General features: G+C 40.9%; 1 long non-coding RNA gene across 1 annotated transcript in view; it reads right to left on the minus strand.

The window, feature by feature from the left end:
* LOC112679114 (uncharacterized) overlaps positions 1–14,255 on the minus strand; it is a 52,114-nt gene extending 37,859 nt beyond the window's left edge. Inside the window, exons 1-2 of the long non-coding RNA XR_004816328.2 lie at positions 13,897–14,255; positions 3,067–3,112 (exon numbers count right to left, since the gene is read on the minus strand). This is a non-coding gene — a long non-coding RNA (uncharacterized LOC112679114). The remainder of the gene's footprint in view (positions 1–3,066; positions 3,113–13,896) is intronic.
* Positions 14,256–15,346: the final 1,091 nt, after the last annotated feature.

The following is a 15,346-nucleotide window of genomic DNA, read 5'->3' on the forward strand; positions in this document are numbered from 1 at the left end:
GGCAATCTGCTGTAAGGCTAGGTAAAGATCAACCCACTTTAACATGTTTTTTTAAAAAAAGCCTAGTATTGCTAGAGCTGTCAAGAACTTCAAGTTGTGAAGGAAGTAATTTGATCTCCTGCACTTAAAAACTATTTACTTACCCATTTCCATCAGCATTCACTCATATAAACTAAGTGTGAGGACCAGAAAGCATATTTTTATTCAGCCTGTATCCAACTGGGATACAGCATAGAATGTGAGAAAGTAGTAGGTCTTCTGATATGATCAGAGGGCTGGTCACCAGGGAAGCCTGTCCTGAGCAGAAGAGTTTGGGGAGGGGGCACCAAAGGAGAATTTTAGTTAAATAATTAGGAGACCATTTTATAATTTAATAAAAGTGTCAGGACTGGCCTTTAAAATAGTCTGGGCTTTCTCATGAGTCATGTCAAAACTGACATGGTAAAGCCAATTATCGACTGCCAGGACCCCATAAATGGGCCACCTCAATGACAATGGGCCTGCGCCTGACTTCTACCTGAGATTCCGCTGCCCTACTATCTGTACTCACCCCTTCTCATGCTTCTGGTTTGGCAACCTGTTAACCATTTGATCAGACTAGAACTGTGGAATTGAGACACTTTATTACTGGTTGTTCTTTGGGAAAGAATCAATTAATGTCTATTCTAAGCCCGTAACTCCACATGCACAGATGCACTGGATAGGATACACAGAAAGAGTTCATGTTTGTGCAAATCCAGCAAAGTCCAGCAAGCAAGTTATCTTTCCCACAAATAAGAAAGTTATATTTCAACTTATTTACTAATTTACTATGGTTCTTAAAATGACAAGTGTAGTAATAGATGAATCCAAGCCTTTTAACATAGAAAAGTCAACAGACACTAGATAGTTGATTGCCTCTTATGTGCATCTTAATCTTGGAAATTTTGCCAAACCCCTAGGAAGCTGAAGTTAGGGTGATAATTTCAAATAAGTTTACGTTTCAGATTGACTTCCTTGGGAAACCCAAAAAGACAGCAGTATTCATTCCTCAGTGTTCCTTTGGTTTTGGTTTTGTTTTCTTTTGGGGGTAGGAAGGGAGTATTTTGCTCTTGTTAAATCACTTTCCAGTATCCTAATCATACTAATAATCCCTGCTTTGGAGAATCTCTGATATTTTGTAATAGCTGTTTCAGAGCCATCTTAGAAACTTTTATACAGCATTTACTGCCTGCCAGGACACTAAGTGCTTTATATATATTAACTCGAGTTATACTTAAACAGCCCTAGATGGTTGGTATTCAGAGAGGTTGTGTAATTTATCCAAAGTCACACAGCTAAATAGGTGGTGGACCCGGCATCTGAACCGGAGCAGTCTGCCTGCAAGGCTCTGGAATATAAAGCATAACTTGTAAATAAGCATCACAGTTTCACTTTGATTTTCATTACTGTTTCATCAACGTTTATCTTGAGGCTTGGCAAGCCTCAGGTGTCACCGATTCCTCTGTCTCCTGAACATTCTCTCCCTTCCCCCTTGGCTCCCTACCTGCATTTCCGGCCTGCCTGTCAGATAGTTAATGATCTGCACACAAACACTTACATGAACTAGTGGAGCTAAGCCTTTAAAAGAATCCTGGGGGAATCCTTTAAAGACTCTTTTACAATATGAATAATCACCCCCTAATTTATTCATCTGCAAATTTTTGTTTTGATATAATAGATTTTCTTCGGGAGGGGCCCAACCTGATGCCTGCTTTTTTTTAGCTCTTCTGAGATGCATCAGCTTTGCTTTGCCATTTTGTAATTCAAGAAACCCGATTATTTTAACGTCCACAACAACCATTCTCCTTTTAGAGTTTATGAAAGTGAAAGATACGTGGCACAAAAACTCTTTGTCAGGGAATATTTCTCGTGAAATGGAAATTTTAGCTCCTCTGACTTACTTGGAATGCGTATTTGTTCAGACACAGGACAGGGAAAATAAAATTTAAGTGTCCAGAATATTATTTCTATCCATTTTAATTTTGTCAGGCCAGACCCAGTTTCCATAGCAGATGAAATTAAATTTTTATATCAACTCACTTCTCACTTTAATGTCAAGAAATTTGCTGTTCTATATGCTTAGACTTTCAAGTAAATATCAGCTAACCCTGATTGCTGCAATCACCTCTTTGACTGATCTAGCAGCTCTGTGAGTCCCACCCTCCGGCAGATTTAGTTTTCTGAGATCAGCAACAAAAACCAGACTAAAGCATCTCATCCCGTACTTTGACAGAAACTAAGGAGACTCAGTATTAGCAGCTGGCCCAAAGTTGCCATCAGGTCAATCAACGGTATGGACGTAGAACTTCACGTCGGGAGCATAATAATGGGTTTTGTCTCCCTTGCTGAACCCCGCATTTTGATTCCAAGTGCTCCCTTCGAGTTTGAGGTTCAAATTGAGCTCTTCTGTTGTAATACGATAACTTACACAGTTAATGGCAAGCGGTGGAGGTCAACATTTATGGGGATAGCCTATTTGCTTTTCCCTGAGGTCTCCAAAACACATTTTCTAAACTCTTCCATGTGGTCCAGACCATGTTATGGATTTGTTAACTTTGCAATACATTTGATTGAAACATCATAATTCTTTCCATGACAATAGTGTCTGATGTTACAGATGCCCAACCAGCAAGGTCAATAGTTGACAGATGGAAGTTGGAGCCAAGCAATCACATTTCCCAAGCCATTCTAAAGAATGTAACTGAAGAAAGGTGGGACTGGGCCTAAAACACACCAAACGGTAAAAAGCACAAAGATAATTGCTTCAAATTTAATGAATCTTTCTTTGATATGACAACCAATCCAAGAATCTCTGGATTCCCTTTCTCTGATAAAAGTCAAAACATTTTTGAGGCGGTGGCAGTTTATCTAAATTACTGTTTTTCCTCCATCAGTCTTTAGGCTTAATCTCATTTGCTTTTATGGATATGGTAACCCTTTTGAATAGCTTTTAACCTTTTAAAAGTTGCCTTGACCCGAAGAGCCTAAAAAATTTTTAATACAATATTGAATAATAAAAATTGAACAATTGAGTGCTTTTCTTACCAGCAGTCTGCATGCAGTGCTCCAGGTCCCGGAGCAGAGTTTCTGTCTGAATAAAAATAAAAAAAAAAAAATTAAAATACCTGTGTATAGCTTGCTTCCAGCAGAAACCTTCAGCTCTGACCTCTGTTTCATTGGCTCCATTGTTCCTTCTGCCACCACAATATATTGGCTTTCTCTTTTCCGGAGAAAGAGTGTGCTTTATCCCGCAGCACGTCAGCTTCGAAGGGCTCTTACTTCAAGTGTCCAGAGCATCATTATGGTAAATTTAAGAAATCCTCAGCTTAAAATTGTCTCTTTCAATTGCACATAATGTAGGTAACTTCATGACTAAATGTTATAGACCAAGCCTTTTGTTGGCTTTGTTTTTTTTCTTACCATAGTCTCTAGGACATTTTCTATTTTGTGTTTGGTTAAGATGCAGGACAAGATGATGAGCTGCAAATGCAGCTCAATTTTTTGTATTAATCTTCGTGTTGTGGAACTTAATTACCAAATTAAAAACAAGATGGTATCCTTGCCATCCTGGGAAAAGGGATGGGGGCCCTCCAGGTGAATGCTAGCCCCCTGGGAGGGATGGGGGGGGGTAGGGTGGTGGTAAGGGGTTCCTGGGGAAAGCTGCTGGGAGAGGAGGCCCTTCCCTGGGCAGAGCTACCTCCCACCTGGCAGGCCCGGCTGGGAGCCAGGAGCCACGCTTCCTCCCGCATCCAGAGCCTGGGAGGCCCTGGGTGGGGGGGGGGGGGGGGATGTCAGTCAGCTGACACTGCCTCCTGCTCTCTCTATCTGAGAGTGGGATCTGCATTTTCTAAGCCAGTTGGCAGCACGCACCACAAACAGCAACGCACCGCAGGCCTGCGGTATAGACTGTCACCCTGTGATAAGTGTGCCAGCTCAGTGGTGCAAAGGTTTTCAGATACCCTCCCTTGGGCTATCGTTCTCTTCCTCCTCCTCCCCTCTCCCCCGCACACCCCGAGCATCGGGCTCTCCAGTGCCCTTCTCCAAATAGTCACAATAACCCATCCCGGCCAGTGATGCTTAAAATTGAACCATGGTTCAGGGGAGCAGTAGGCTCTCCCTGCAAGCACCCTAATGTGTTAAACAGCCATGCCAGGTAGCTCTCTCCCTTCTCAGAACCAACTACTTATAGAGACCATCTGTCAGTGGAAGTTCGTTTTTATGCAAGTTCTCTAACCTAGCCTTGGAAGGATAAACAAACTCTGTACTTAGATAGTTTTCTCTAAGAGCAGCGTCTCCCTAATCGTCCCCTCAAGCCGCCTGCTTCCGCTGGAGGCCTAGAAACAGGAGAGGAGCCGGGTTTTGGAGCCGTCTGGTGACTGAGCACCTACCTCCAACAGGACCACGTTTGTACAGCTGAGGCTTGACATGCAGAGCCCTTTAGACGGTTGGAATTATTTCATTTGGCACCACGATTGCCTCAAATGATACATATTTTCAGGGAAAGAAACACTGCGAAAGAAAACTTGAACCAATAGGGACATTTATTCTCCAGGTTTAAAATTAATTTCCTGTATTTCTCTGGCTTTAAAAAAAAAATTCTATTGGAACTGCAACTTTATGAGAAGAAAAATCAAAAACTATTTCTTTTACGCTGAGCCCAGTATCAGATGAAATGGAAATGTAAGGATTTCCTTAGCGTTAACCCGCTGGAATTCTCCAGCTGAGAACTGAGGTCTGCAGGCTGTTTTAGGTTAAGACCTTGCTCCACTCCATGTTAGGTAATCAGATGTCATTTAGGCAAAATAAATGAGAAGTACTCAAGGAATCAGAAGAGGTGAAAGAGCAGAATCTGGTTTGGATAAAAGTTTAATTCTTCAGTTCCAAGAGGCAGAGCCCTTCGAAGATGCTGAGCAAAGTCAGACAGGAGGGGCCGAGTAATGAAGATGGATGCAGCTTGTTATCAGCAGGCCGTTTGCTAGGGCTTGACGTAACCTCAAACATTGCAGATAGCTCAATGGCACTTGCCACTAAACCCCTAATTAATGAATAGCAGGCCCTAAATTAACAATGTGCATTTACAGACGAATTCTGGGCACTCATTAAACGATGGTCAAATACCAAGCAGCAACTGTTGGCTTACTCCTGCTGGATTGCTCCATCCACCGGGCGTTTGGGAGGAGTGGTCACCAGGGCTTTCCTGTCTGCTAGGCCTGAGACCAGCTGCGCAGCAGAGAGGGACGCGCTGCTGCTCGGGGAGGGAAGGGGCGAGGAGATGCGAGCTCAGCTTTGAGCGGGAACACCTGTGCTTGCCATTCTTAGGGGCGCGGAAACCATCTCTGATTTAGCTGGTGCAGCCAATAAAAGTTAAAAAAAAAAAAAAAAAGAAAGAAAGTAAAAAGTTTGAATCCTAACCAACTCTGCCAGGGGAGGAAGGAGACTTTGCAGAGAGCAGCCCCACAGTGCACTTTCGTGGGCGGGCTGGAATGCGCTCTGGGGGCGGAGGGTTGAGACAATGTGTAGATTTGTTTGGCAAAAGCTTCATTAATAAACAATTAAGGGCTTGTGGTGAGGGAGCTGGGGTCTGGCTGCAGCCTCCTCCTGACGGCCCCTCCACTGAAGCAGGAGGCCCCAGCCCCAAAGCCGCCCAGGCCCTGTGACCAGAGCCAACCAAAAGCGCTTTCTGCAGCAAACGGTAGCCAAGCTAATTATCTAGCACCTTCTGTGGGGGGTTTTCCTCTGGATTTCGAGGAATAAAAATGGGGAGCTGCGGGCTTGTAATGTCGCAAGGATGTAGCCCCCATGTGGGAAGGTGTATATATGACTATTAAATAATATTATTACCTTCAAGGCGTGCAGAAGTGAAATAAAGATGGAAGCCAAGTATGAGTAAGAAATTGGAAAGTAAATTAAGTGGAAAAGAAACATTTTTTAAGCTTTTGTGGGAGGTGGCAATAAAAAAGACTCTTGCAAAGCCATGGTGAGGAGTAGAATGGATTTAAGGGGAGAGGATGTTCAGCAAACATCTCCCCTTGAGTGGTGTCTGCTCTGGCTAAAATCCTGAGGCGGGGCCCTTCTGTCGTGAAGGGAAAGCATCTGAGGTTTATGAGCGGTCACTCTCCGGAAGCATCCATGCTAAAGAAAGCACAGCTGCCTGCCCGCTGAGGGCACAGGGCAGAGGCTGTGCAACAGCCTGGGCAAATTCCCCAGGCTGCAGTGCCAGGATCCATGTATGGTCAAAAGCAAAGGCATTCTCTCGTTCCTGTGTATCATTCCCACATCCGGCTTTTCAAATTGGAGTTTGCATACTTTTAGGGACAGTGTATTCCTATGGCCCGTAGAGGCACTATGAAAGCAAACCAGTTGCCAAAGGAGAAAAAAACCCCAAGCTCTTCATTTGAAAACACCAAAGGGACTTGTGTTGGGGCCGTGGCTAGGGGATGGGGGTGCTGGACTCCACACGTCTGCCATCCAAATATTCCTAAGTAATGAATGGGTAGGAATCGAACTGAGGGGAGGGGTGGTGAGGGGAACAGGTGTTTCCCTTTTCCCAAGGGCATTTCTCATTTATTATATATCTAGTCAAAAGTTTCTTTTTGAGCAGACTTTGTCACATCTAGCCAAACAGCGGCTGTGTGAAAAAAGCACCTTAAGCAATCATTTTAAGAGCTGCCCTCATTCCACATTGTGTGACTGAATACAAATCCTTTATACTCCCCAGTTTGATGATGAAATGGAGATTTAACCTCTGCTTGCCATCATTATCAGTTCACTGAGTTTCTGAGTCTAAACCACAAAGCTCCTGAAAATGTAAGTTACTGGATGTTTGCCCTCGCCCCATTCCCCCCACGCCCAAAGCAAGCCAAATACAGAGCTTACTGGGAGGGGAGAAGATCAATAGGAAACAGTTTCTTATTACAACATTCCCCTGGATTTCTCAGAACTCCATCCATGGTGCATTTCTACTCCCAGTGGTCATACAATTAGGGGGAAAAATAAGTGAACTTCAGACAATAAAAGAGAATGAGCAAAGGACAGACGCGAATCACAGTATCTTTTTCTGCCTCCATTATAATCTGTATAACCCAGCTCATCACGGCATATGTGTATAGGCCACATTTCCTCGGGTTTCAAAAGCCTGGTGGTTCAGTCAGAAATGTATGTCACAATAGAGCAACAAAAGAACTGTCCCTTTCCTAACCCTCGCTGGCAACATCTCGAGATTCCCTGGTCCATTTTCTGATTCACGGGGTCGCCAGAGTGTGTCTCATGTGTGTCCCAAATCACTGCTAGTGTCCTCTGCTTCCACTTCATGGCATTTCCTCAACTTTCTGTCATTCCTGACTCCTAGAATGACACTCCAGATGTGAAAATTGACATCAATCCCCTAGGCCAGATATTTCCATCCCGACATAGTCTCTTTTAAGAGTGTGACCTTGGCCTTGAGAAGCTTTCCTGGACCTAAATAAAAGGAGCCCATTCTTCCTCCGTCTAACATATTATCTAGGAAGTTAAAGCCTAGCAATTTATTCTTGGGAAGGTCTTCTCCTTGGGGGGGGGGGGCAGCTATTGTCCAACCTGACAGCCATTAATCCTCTTCTCTGTCCAAAGAAAGCTTCATCAGCTCATTTCACAAACCCAGATAAACATGTCTAGGTATACCCATGTATACAGTAGAGACCCTTATTCCGTGATCCTCAAATACACATGATTAGGTGAAATAATTTTTCCAAAAATGGTGTCACCACATACAGGATAATATATTGACCCAGTTGTCAGCTTTATCCTTTAACACCAGTATTTTTGTAGGACTGCCTCTTGTAGGAAGGAAATCCTACCTGCTATAACAAAAGAACCACAAAATACATTAATTGATAAAACATAACAGTTTATTTCTCACTCGAGAAACCCCAGAATGAGTGCTTTTTCAAGAAAATGATCCAGGGCCCCAGACTCATTCCACATCATAGCTCCACTATCTTTAACACATGGCCCCCAAGGTCACTACACTCTTTTACATCAAACTGAAAGAAGGGGGAAGAGAAGCACACTGTTTCTTTATGCCCTCTACTCAACATCAACACACTGCATACAATCCATTGGTGAAAACCAATTGTGTAATCATTCCTAGATGTAAGGACTGGGGAGCTGAAAATATAGTCCAGGGCTGGGAACTCATTTCTAATCAATAACTCTACACTCTGGAAGATGAGCACAAATGTTGAGGAAAGCCAAGCACCACTACTACTACTACTACTACTACTTCTTCTCCTTCTTCTTCTTCTTCTTCTTCTTCTTCTTCTTCTTCTTCTTCTTCTTCTTCTTCTTCTTCTTCTTCTTCTTCAAAAACTTTATTTGTTTATTCATGAGAGACACAGAGAGAGAGGCAGAGACATAGAGAAGCAGACTCCATGCAGGGAGCCTGATGTGGGACTCAATCCCAGGTCCCTGGGATCACATCTGAGCCAAAGGCAGAAGCTCAACCACTGAACCACCCAGGTGCTCTAAGCACTTCTGCCAGAATACTAGACTGATTATATATGTGTGTGAGTTACATATTATTTGTATGCATATAAACAAAAGAACTGTAGCAGTATGTATTCAATTTCAATTTGCCCTTATTTTGAACTTTTTATGTTCCAGGTGTATTTAGTTCTTACCATAAGCCAAAAATGAGATAGGTGCACAGTCCAAAAAGAGGAAGTATGGAATCTTAGGAAAACTGTTGAAGAATAAACATGAGTTGGAGAAGATGGTATCAGTGGGAATAGTAGAATGAAGACCTCCAAAACTCTGCTCTGTCATAAAACAAAAATAACACTGGCAAAAAAAAAACTGTCAGAATAAAAATTTTCAAAACTCTGGAAATTAACCAAAGGCTTGAATTGAGGAGTGTTTACTCAAGAAAAACAGCTGACTTTCCATAAGAACAGCAAGCTTTATGGTATTACAACTTGTCCTAGTCTCATCCTACTCTGCTTAGTGCTGATGTAAACTTGAAAACCAACAATTCCACAATTAGAGTAAAATCCAGCAGTCTAGCAGGCACTGGAGGGGTCCCAGTGAACTGTCATTATTTTACCAGTCTGCCAATTTCCTGAAAACCTCCATTTGAAGGATTATCTTTATTTGACCTGACTCAGACCTCACTTGGGGTGAAAAGACTTTCCTCTGAAGATGTTTATCAAAAACAATCAACAGCAACCGTACAACATTGCAGTTACCTGAGGTAGTGATAATAGTTGGGACAAATAAGAAGCTAACCAAAAAATTTTAAAATCTTGGGAATGATATTCTCATTGCAGTTTTAAAAATTCTGACATATTGCTGGGGATCTAGAAACCCATGTACATGTATAGAGTTTACACATTTCTAGGTAAGAGCTGAGAAGGTCCTAAACTCACATGTCTGGCTAATCTTGAGGCTCTCTGGAAACAAGATGCAAGGGTAATGTAGAGTTGTTGTAAACCTCCAACCTGAGTGTTGAAGTTGGACCCCAACACATGCAAAACCCTTCAGCAAAGGCTGGGAGACTTACTGGTTCCAGGTATTTAAGAAAATCTCTTTCTAGTCATTAGGCTTCCACTAAGCTAACCGAATGGAGATGTCAGTGGCTAAACATGACAAATAAAACAGATTTTAAAAATTAGCTCAAGAGGATCACTAAGTAAACAAACAACAACAAATTCTGGGTCTGATTTCTGCAGTTGCCATGTTATATTACTTTAAACATGCATTTTTCAACAAAGCTGTGAAACATGTAAAAGAAAAAAAATCAAGAGAAATTGTCCTTGAGGAAGCCCAGATGTTAGACTTAGTAGATAAAGACTTTAAATCAGATATTTTAAATATGTTCAAAGAATTGAAGGACAAAACATCTGAGGAATTAAAGAAAAGTATGAGAATGATGGCTTCACTGTATAGAAAATATCAATAAAGAGCCATTTCTATTTTGAAAGCACAAATAGAAATTCTGTAGTTGAAAAGTGCAATAATTGAAATAATTCCCTAAGAGGGGATCAAGATCATATTTGAGTTGGCAGAGGAAGGCATAAGTGAACTTGATGATTGAGATGATACCATCTGAAGAACAGAAAGAAAAAAGAATGAAAGAAAATGAGCAGTCTGAGATACTTGTGGCACACCAGAAAGGTTATCAACATATGCAAAATGGGTGTCCAGTAGGAGAGAGAAAGAAGCAGAAAAAAATATTTGAGGAAATCATGGCCCAAACTTCCTCAAAATGATCAAAAACATTAATCCATACATCCAAGAAGCTCAATCCTACAAATAGGATAAAACTCAAAAGGATCCATACCTAGATACACTGTAATGAAATTTCTGAAAGACAATGAGAAAATCTTGAAAGCAGTAAGAGTGAAGTGATTTATCATGTTCAGGGAATCACCATTAAGATTAATATCTGATTTTTAAATATAATACCTTAGAGGCCAGAAGCAAATGAGCTAATTAATGTATTTGACATGCTGAATTAAAAAAATAGACTTAACAAGCAATAATTCTATATCTAGGAAAACTATCCTTCAGAAATAAAGGAAAAATCAAAACACTCCCAGATGAACAAAGCTGAGAATTTGTCACTAGCTGACATGTCCTACAAAAAATACTAGAGAATCCTTTATGATGTAAAGAAAGGACACTAGACAGTACAACAAATCGACATGAAGAAATGGAGAGCATTAGTAAAGGTAACTACTGGATAAATATAAAACACAGTATAAATTTATTTTCTGTTTGCAATTTTATAAGATTTAAAATAAAACTGTGTAAGGAAATAATTATAGCTGCTACTAGGCAAATAATGTATAAAGATTCATTTATATGACAATAATGTAAGAAAGGAGAGGGGCAGGAATGTAGTAGCTAGGAACAAAGTTTTTATATACTGTTGAAATTAAGTTGGTATCCATGCAAACTAAATTATGATAAATTATGATGTTAATTGCAATCCTCATGGCAACCATTAAAAAAATATTCTAAGAATATAGTAAAAGAAACAAGGCGATTAAGATGCCATGCTAGAAAATATTTATATAACACAGAAGTCATTAATGAAAAAATAGGAACAAAAGAGTCATATGGCATACAGAAAACAAATAGAAAAATGGCAGACATCAATCCTACCTTATTGGTAATTATATTAAATACAAATTGATTAAATACTCCCATTGGGCAGCCCCGGTGGCTCAGCAGTTTAGCGCTGAGCTAAATCCTAGATCCTAGAGCCCTGGGATCGAGTCCCACATTAGGCTCCCTGCATGGAGCCTGCTTCTCCCTCTGCCTGTGTCTCTGCCTCTCTCTCTCTCTCTCTCTCTCTCTGTATCTCTCATAAATAAATAAATGAATAAAATCTTTAAATACTCCCATAAAAAGACAAAAATCAGCAGAATGGATTTTATAAAGCATGATCCAACTATATGCTGTTTACAAGTGACAGACTTTAGATTCAAAGGTGGAAATAGGTTAAAAGTAAAAATGTGACAAAATATCTACCATACAAATAGCAACTGGAAGAGACTTTGTGTGGCAATATCAGACAAAATAGACTTCAGGACAAAAGTTGTTACTACAGACAAAAAAGCACACTTTAACAAAAATATCAATCTAACATAATTTTGGGGCACCTGGGTGGCTCAGTAGTTGAGTGTCTGTCTTCAGCTCAGGTCATGATCCTGGGGTCCTGGGATCTAGTCCTGCATCAGGCTCCACACAGGGAGCCTGCTTCTCCCTCTGCCTATGTCTCTGCCTCTCTCTCTGTGTCTCTCATGAAAAAATAAATAAAATCTTAAAAAAAAGGACATAATTTTAAACATTATATACCTAACAACAGAAAACCAAAATCTATAAAGCAAAAGTATATTTTATTCCTTCTTGTGGCTGAATAATATCCACTGCATTGATATGACAGGTTTTACTTATTATATAACACATGAATCTTGAAAACATTATGCTCAGAGAAAAAAGCCAGACACAAAAGGCCTCATATTGTATAATTGAATAAATATGAAGTGTCCACAATAGGCAAATCCATAGAGATAGAAAACAGATTTGTGATCATAGGAATTATAGGGATGGGAGATGGGTAGTGATTGCTAAGAGGTACAGTTTTCCAAAAACCTTAGAACTACTTCAGTGCTTTCCTTTTTTATTTATTCTAGGTGAAGAAGAAACACATAGTGGAAAAAAAACCAAGCTAACAAATTTCAGTGTTAGACATACATGCAATCAAATCTCCACTCACCCCTAACCCACGATGTGTGTGTGTGAGAAATATTAAGTTAAAATGTATTATAATTTTTAAATTGATATAACCCACATATTTCAAAATATTTATTTGGACTTTGATATTTGTAATAGTTTTCTTTATTGCTGTATAATAAATTACCACAAGGTAATTTTATTTATTTATTTATTTATTTTAAGTAATTTTATTTATCTGTTTTAAAGGCTTAAAATAACACAAATTTGTTATCTCACAGTTCCCATGGGTCAGGGGTCAGGCATTGATGAGTTGGGTCTTCTGCTCAGTGTATCACCAGGCTAAAATCAAGGTGTCAGCAGGAGCTACGGATCTCATTTGGAGCTCAGAGTCCTCTTCTGAGTTAATTGGAAGAATTCTGTTCCTTGAGGTTATAGGACTGAAGCCTTCAACTCCTAAAGGCTCCACCCTTCCCTACCATGTGGCCTGCTCTACAAATAGAAGTTTCTTTTTTCATACCTAATAGAAAAGCATCTCTACTGCTTTTTCTGATTCTGATTTCTAGACTCTGTTGTAATGTCTCATATAATTGGTCAGGTCCATCCACAATAGTCCTTCTTTTGATTAATTTAAGGTCAACTGCCTGGAGATCTTAATCACAACTCTAAAATCCATTCATCTTTACCATACCATGTAACCGTGTAACCCAATCAAAGGAGTGACTATCTCATCATCCTCACAGGTCCAGTCCCTACTCAAAGAGAGAGAAATATACCAAGTACGGGTCACTGGGATTATCTTAGAATTGTACCTACTACAAGTAGGCTGTTCTGTGTATTTCCACTATGTATGGGGCTTGCTAAGGTATGAGTATATACAAGTATGGTCACTGTTTAGACACCATTTGGGGAGACTTAGTCAAGCCATACATCATCAGAGCTAAACTCCGCTTCAGCACAGGACCTAATAGTAGCTTCCAAACCTGGCTGCCCATCTGAACAACCTGGAGATTTCCTCCCAGAAATTCTCTTCTTTTTTTTAAAGATTTTATTTATTTATTCATGAGAGATACACACAGAGAGAGAGAGAGAGAGAGGCAGAGACACAGGCAGAGGGAGAAGCAAGCTCCATGCAGGGGGCCTGACATGGGACTCCATCCCGGGTCTCCAGGATCAGGCCCTGGGCTGAAGGCGGCGCTAAACCGCTGAGCCACCCAGGCTGCCCACCTCCCAGAAATTCTGATTCAATGTCAAAGCTGATACCTCTACACACACACACACACACACACACACACACAAACTCTCTATATATTTGAGAAGTTCCACATGAGCAGCAAGGGTTGATACTCTAAAGCTCTATAACCCACAATTAATGGAGAAAAATAAAAACAGTACTATGAACAAACCCTATGTGAGCTTGTTAAATAATTAAATTTATACACATACATAACTAGTTACAATATTTAATTTAATCACAATTCTTCCTCACTTTTTATTCATAAGGAAAAAAACTGTAGCATAGAAAAGGAAACCTGTGGTTTCAATGTCAGATATACCTGAAATCAAATCTCCATTCCACTTGCAACTCATTCTTAATCTCCATAAATTACTCAAGCCTCAGGTTCAGGTTCCTCACTAACAATGTGGGGATATCAATACCTGTGCCACCACGCTCTAGGACGATGGCAAGGATGAAACTGTCCAGCAAACTCTTCTTAAACACACATCGCTAGAGGAAAATTGGAATCTTCGTTCTCCAGTCTCCTTGACTTCTGGGCTGCAGCAATTCCTTGGGTTTGTCCTGGAGCATCCTGGGAGAACTGGTTCTCCTGTCCCCATATTTTGGGAAAGGCAAGGAAAGCTTTCTAAAGCAGAACTGCCCATCTCTCTCAGGCTGCCTTCTATTCCCACTGTTCAGCCTCCCCTTTGTGGGCTCTGTCCGACAGGGAAAGAGCAGTACCTCTATGCATATTAAAGGTTGTCTGTAGGTGGAGGGTATAAGTTCCCTACAAATTTGTAATACCATATAACACTCCTCCCTCACATTGCATGACACATAAATTGGGCACGCATGGCCAATTGCAGCACGACATACCACTCCTGCACCCACCACACTATACTACCCTTTGCACCCGCCCACCTGGTTAGTCATGATTAGCAAAGCCTCAGAACCAGCTCACTGCCACTGGCTTGCCTAGTGCTTTGCACCCAATACTTCACTTCTGCCACGGGAGAGAGGTTAGGAAAGGCAGGACAAGTGGTCTGATCTGAGGGAAAGGGAAATATAGACTTCCGCATAAAATCAGGACCATTAACATTTGGGCGTTCATTTTCTTAAACTTTCAAATAATAATAATACTATTTTATCTAACTTAAAGGATTGTTCAGAGCATAAAACGAGATAATAGATGTCAGATGCACTTTGTATTCTGTGAGGCACTATATAGTCACATTTTAAGGGCAAAATCTCAAGTAACATTAGGAGAGAGTGAGTCTCATTCCCCTCAAATATTTTCCCATGTGGCATATTATGCTGTTATCTTGAATTGTGCATGTGCTCTATTGGACTATAAGCTCCTTCAGAGCAGAGATGTCTTGTTGGTTCAGAATTTGGGCTTTGATGAGAGTGGGAGTCATGATCTGAGGTACAGGGAGGGGTAGATGCTTCTTTGTCTATAATGGATAGCCCAGAGCCACGGCATAGCACTAGAATGGAAGCCCCAGGAAGGCAGGGAATTTAGACTCTTTGGTTTATTGCTATTACACCAGTACTTTAGAACTGTGTCTGATAGAGTAAATACTCCATAAATATTTGCTGAGCAATGAATAAGCAAGTGTTTGTTGGATTGAGCTACAATAAGGTAAGCTTTGATAGAGTAACATGGCTGCTGCCTTCACCCCTAGGGGGGCTGCAAGCAAGGCTTGTTCAGAGCCTCAGAGATGCTTTCTCTGTGTGTTCTCTTCTCATCCTCTCAGAATGGCTCTCCCTCCCCCTATCCGCCTCTCTACATTTCTCTAATGCTTCTCACCCCCACACATCATACTGTCCTGCAACTGCTCAAAACCCTTGCTTGGAATTTAGCCCAGGCCTCCCCGTTTATGCTCCCAA

The sequence above is a fragment of the Canis lupus genome, chromosome 6 (genome assembly GCF_003254725.2).
Source record: "Canis lupus dingo isolate Sandy chromosome 6, ASM325472v2, whole genome shotgun sequence".
Lineage (NCBI taxonomy): Eukaryota > Metazoa > Chordata > Mammalia > Carnivora > Canidae > Canis > Canis lupus.